General features: G+C 35.4%; 1 long non-coding RNA gene across 1 annotated transcript; it reads left to right on the top strand.

The window, feature by feature from the left end:
• Positions 1–2,529: 2,529 nt before the first annotated feature.
• LOC126947902 (uncharacterized) lies at positions 2,530–3,547 on the top strand. Its single transcript, XR_007723243.1, has 2 exons — positions 2,530–3,175; positions 3,228–3,547. It is a non-coding gene; the product is annotated as an uncharacterized LOC126947902 (long non-coding RNA).
• The last annotated feature ends 1,585 nt before the right edge of the window (positions 3,548–5,132 follow it).

Genomic DNA, 5,132 nt, shown 5'->3' with positions numbered 1-5,132 from the left:
GGGAATATCACACACTGGGGCCAGTTGAGGGGTGCGGGGCTAGGGGAGGGATAGCATTTGGAGAAACACCTAATGTAGATGACGGGTTGATGGGTGCAGCAAACCACCATGGCACGTGTATACCTATGTAACAAACCTGCACGTTGTGCACATGTATCCCAAAACTTAAACTATAATAAAAAATAAATAAATAAAAGTGCATTCCACTATGTCTCTTAGTAAAACTCATTGAAGAACATAAAAATCAGATGTTGAGACATACAGTTTTTTAAATGTGGCTCAATTATTTAAAACCTAGTATACTTTGACATACTACTATATAAATGATAATAGCTAAGATCGATCTAATACGTGCAAGACTTTGGCTTAAGTACTTTTTAGATACTAACTCATTTACTCTTTATAAAAACAGTATGAGGTAGGTACTCTTATTTTACTTATTTTATAGATAAAGAAACCTAGGCATATAGATATAAGTGACATACTCAAAGTCACACAGCAGGCAAGTGGCATAGCTTTGGTTTGTACCCAGGTGGCTTAGCTCTGGAATCTGTACCCCTGTATTAGTTTGCTTGGGCTCCCATAATAAAGTACCACAAACTGGGTGACTTAAATAGCACAATTATTTCTCACAGTTCTGAAGGATAGACGTTCAAGATCAACGTGTTAGCCAAGTGTGGTAATGCCTGTAGTCCCAGCTGCTCAGAAGGTTGAGGCGGGAGTATCGCTTGAGCCCAGGAGTTTTTGTGTGTGTGTGTGTGTGTTTTTTTTTTTTTTTTTTGAGACGGAGTCTCGCTTCTTGCCTGGGCTGGAGTGCAATGGTGCAGTCTCAGTTCACTGCAACCTCTGCCTCCTGGGTTCAAGCAGTTCTCCTGCCTCAGCCTCCCAAGTAGCTGGGATTACAGGCACATGTCAGCACACCTGGCTAATTTCTGTGTATTTAGTAGAGATGGGGTTTCACCACATTGGCCAGGCTGGTCTCGAACTCCTGACCTCAAGTGATCTGCCTGCCTCGGTTTCCCAAAGTGCTGGGATTACAGGTGTGAGCCACCGCGCCTGGCCAAGCCCAGGAGTTTGAGGTTGTAGTGAGCTTTGATGTAGCCTGGCCTGCAGAGTGAGACCGTCTCTAAAAACAAACTAACAAACAAAAACAAGATCCAAGTGTTGACAGAGTTGGTTTCATTCAAATACCTGTCTCCTCAGCTTGCAGAAGGCTGTGTCTTCATTTTGTCCTAACATGGTTTTTCCTGTGTGCACACATGTGTCCTAAACTCCTCTTCCTATAAGGACACTAGTCACATTCTATTGGAGCTCACCCCAATGATCTAATGTCACCTTAGTTATCACTTAAAGACCTTTAAATACCATGCATTCTGAGTGGTATAATACATGAAGTTTGGAGAGGCATAATTCAGGTCATAAAAGTCCCTAACCTAACCTCAAGTGATCCACCCGCCTCAGCCTCCCAAAGTGCTGGGATTACAGGGATGAGCCACCATCCTGGCCAACATGGTGAAACTCCGCCTCTACTAAAAATACAAAAATTAGCCAGGCGTGATGACTCATGCCTGTAATTCCAGGTAGTCAGGAGGCTGAGAGGCAGGAGAATCGCATGAACCCAGGAGGCATAGGTTGCAGTGAACTGCGATCGCATCACTGCACTCCAACCTGGGCAATGGAGCAAGACTCCATCTCAAAAAAAAAAAAAAAAAAAAAAAAGTCCCTAACCATTAAAATAGTGAATATTTTACCTATTATGTTTGTAATTATACATGTGTGCACACACACCACACATTTGTGTTCAAGATAGTTGAAAATCACTTAAAAAGTAGAAAGATTTTCTCCCTGGCATATATGTATATACATACACACACACACACACACACACACACACATATATATATATAACCTCTTCATGGCACTTGGTTGGATCTAGCTATTGTGCCATGGGGTGTTACATTAGATTTTGTTGTGCCTACATTCATTCAAGTCAAAATAGTCTGCACCATAACCATCATCGATAACTCCCGAGGATTCAGTGCAGAACGCCTGTCTGTAAACAAAAACAAAGACTTGGTTTTTGACATTTTGGAAAACTTCCCCCTTTGTTTAGATAGACTTCTGTGGTAATATCCGTGAGTCAGGTTGAATGAAACTGCTAGAAATTAGGATCCAGATACAAATGTGGACTTTCTAGCCAGCTGACACAATGTACGACCTTGAAAACAAAACCAAGACTGTCATGCAAGAAGGTTTAAAGCAAGTGGAAGAGTAAAGATAAAGGAATTTGGTTGGGAGCACAAAGTAGAAATCCGAGTAAAGGATTTTGGTCTTCATTTAAACAGTGTGCAAGCCTCATTTAAATAAGGTAAAAAGGCAAATAGATATGGCTATAAAGTGGGAAGCCTGAGCCAATGTTGCAGTGTTTAGCCTAAAATATTGTAACTATACACCCTAAGCATATTGTTTATATTTTATAAAATGAATTTGGTAGAAATTCTTAAATATCTAAATTAAATATCTAAAAGTAAAATTTGGGGGATTATTTAGACAATCCTCTGGTTAATTTCAAGTACTTTTTTATATTGTTGGTAAGAACAAAATCTTCCTTTTCTTTATGTCCCAAATTAAGACTCTGAAACTCATAAGCCCCCAAAAGCAATTTGTTTTCAATTTTCATAAGACTTACATAATATTAAAATGTGCACTTACCTTTAGTAGCTACTATCCAAAAGGTATGTAAATAAAGAACAAAGTTGGAGGCAAAAGTTACTATCAAGCTATAGTAATCCAGAGAGTGTAGTACAAATAAGGATCCACAGGTGAATGGAATAAAGAACCTAGATATACACTTGCACTTACATAGACATTTGCTTTTTAACAAAGCAATCCAATGAGGAAGGAGACATCCCTCAGAATACTAAACATCCATATTTTAACAAAACCCCTTGACTCACACCTCTTACTACACAGAAAAATCAATTTTGGATCAGAGACCTAAACATAAAAGCTAAAATCATAAAGCCTTTAAAGGAAAATAGCATATTTTTATGACTTGGGGATAAGCAAAGGTACCATCAGGTTCAGAAAGTAAAATCATTTAAGAAAAAATTGGTAAATTATATGTCATCAAAATTAAAACTTTCTGCTAATCAAAATGCACATTAGGAAATAGGTAAGCTAAGACTGGAAGAAGTATTCACAAAGAGATATTCACAAATAAATAGGTAAGCTAAGACTGGAAGAAATATTCACAAAGAGATATTCACAAATAAATAGGTAAGCTAAGACTGGAAGAAATATTCACACCTGACAAAGGACAGGCATGCAGAATACATAGAGTACTCCTACAACTCAGCAATAGAAAGTCAAATAACCTATTTAAAATGGGGCAAAGTATTTGAATAGACAATTTATAAAAAAAGAAGTACAAATTGCCAATAAAAACATTAAAGAGTATACAGTGTCATCTGTCACTATGGAAATACATACTAAAACCAGGAGACAAGACACCACCACCAGAATGACTATAATTTAAAAAGATAAATATTACCAAATGCTAGTGATGTTATGGAAAAACTGGACGTCTCATACATTTTTTTAAGGATTGTATAGTGCCACAACTAAATGCTAAATGCTAAAACTGAAGATATCCTTACACTGTGGCCCAGCATTTTCACGAATAAGCATCTACTAAAGGTAAATAAAAGCATATATTCACAAAAAGACATATATAAGAGTATTGATAGCAGCTTTGTTCAGAATAGCCCCCAAAAGGAAATAGCTCACCTGTCCAGTTAGAGATTGGATAAACAAACTATGGCATATATAGTGAAATACTCCTTGATAATACAAATAAATGAATTATACCTTGAATTCAACATGAAGGCTTAGTGAAAGAAGATTTAAACAAAAGGGTACATACTTTGTGACTCCACTAATAAGAAAGCCTAGAACAAACAAAACCAATCTGCAGTGGGAAAAAAATAACATTGGTTGCCTCTGGAGAGTTGTTCGGGTAGGAATTTACTGTGAAGGGTATGAGAACTTTCTTAGAGGAAGGTCGGGTTCTATATCGTGATATGGGTTTGACTGTGTACAGATGTATATATTTGTCAAAACTCAGTGAATATACACTTAAGAGCTGTACGTTGTAGTATATGTACATTTCACATAAACACACACAAATATTGAACTCTAAAGTGCTTACATAAATAAAAGGGATTTAATGGATAGGGGGATGGATTGATGGCTGGATATGATAAAGCAAGTGTACTAAGCTGTTAATGGTAGGATCTTGTGGTAGATATTCAGGTACTCATTTAAAATTCTTTCAATTTGCTTTATGTTTGAAAATTTTTATAATGTTGAAAGAAAAATATCAAAAACAACAACAAATTAGTTTGTTCATGTTTCAGGTAAAATGACATCTTACTGACAGAGACTGCCAGAACATTATTTTAGTTTGACATTACTCAGTAGTTTGTCTACTTATGCCAGAGTTGGAATGATTAATTAAAATACCCTTAACATACATAACAATGTGGTTTGAAACACGTATGAAACAATAATCTCAAAACTGAGGAATATGCTAATATTCACATTGAAAACTGAGGAATATGCTAATACTCACCACTTGACATGTAATTTGAACAAGACTATGTATTTTAAAAATCTAGAACTTTAAGAAATTTGGTTTTTTAATCCACATTAATCTGTATAAGTTTAACTCTCAACTATAATAATTCAGCATACCAATAAATAACTTTTCAACATACATATAGTACAATAAATACTATAAATATATAACAGTATTGAATAACTAAGCAATAGGGAACACTTCCAAGACTAAGTAAACTTGAATAATAAAATGTTTTAGGGGCTGCATAGAGCTATGTATATGAAGTAAACAGATGTCTTTTATTTTCTAAAGCAAATTTGCTCTAATGGATAGGCTTATTCTTATTGACAAGTTATCGATTTTCTCAGGATTTTAATAAAATGCTCATTTTTACAATAGTTTTTTCCATTTTATTTACTTTTTATTTTAAAAAATAGATTATTTAAGCAAATTAACACAAGATTTGTTTTTCCATTTTAGAGTACCTACTTTAAATTTTTAAATTTTAATT

Source organism: Macaca thibetana, chromosome 2, assembly GCF_024542745.1.
Source record: "Macaca thibetana thibetana isolate TM-01 chromosome 2, ASM2454274v1, whole genome shotgun sequence".
Lineage (NCBI taxonomy): Eukaryota > Metazoa > Chordata > Mammalia > Primates > Cercopithecidae > Macaca > Macaca thibetana.
Note: the sequence above shows the minus strand (reverse complement) of the source record. Positions and strands in the feature narration are given on the sequence as shown.